Consider the following 802-nt stretch of genomic DNA (forward strand, 5'->3'; position numbering starts at 1 on the left):
TGCAAGCAACTCCTTTTCTGTGGTTGTGTAATTCTTCTGTGCGTCATTTAGAACACGACTGGCATAGTAAATGACGTGCAGAAGCTTGTCATACCTCTGTCCCAACACTGTACCAATGGCATGGTCACTGGCATCACACATTAGTTCAAATGGCAATGTCCAGTTTGGTGTAGAGATGATTGGTGCTGTAACCAACTTAGCCTTCAGAGTCTCAAATGCCTGCAGACACTCCTTATCAAAGATAAATGGCGTGTCAGCAGCTAGCAGGTTGCTCAGAGGTTTGGTGATTTTTGAAAAATCCTTTATAAACCTCCTATAGAATCCTGCATGCCCCAGAAAGTTTCTGATTGCTTTAACATTGGCAGGTGGTGGTAATTTTTCAATTACCTCTACCTTAGCTTGATCAACTTCTATTCCCTTATTCAAGATTTTGTGCCCAAGGACAATTTCTTCAGTCACCATAAAGTGACATTTTTCCCAGTTTAAAACCAGGTTAGTCTCTTGGCATCTCTTTAGAACAAGTGCTAGATGGTCAAGACAGGAGCTGAATGAGTCTCCAAATACTGAGAAGTTATCCATGAAGACTTCCAGAAATTTTTCCACCATATCAGAGAAAATTGAGAGCATGCACCTCTGAAAGGTTGCAGGTGCATTGCACAGGCCAAAGGGCATCCTTCTGTATGCAAATACTCCAGATGGACATGTGAATGCCATTTTTTCTTGATCCTGGGGATGTACTGCAATTTGATTATAACCTGAATATCCATCCAGGAAGCAGTAGTATTCATGACCTGCTAGTCTT

The sequence above is a fragment of the Arachis duranensis genome, chromosome 7 (assembly GCF_000817695.3).
Source record: "Arachis duranensis cultivar V14167 chromosome 7, aradu.V14167.gnm2.J7QH, whole genome shotgun sequence".
Classification (NCBI taxonomy): domain Eukaryota; kingdom Viridiplantae; phylum Streptophyta; class Magnoliopsida; order Fabales; family Fabaceae; genus Arachis; species Arachis duranensis.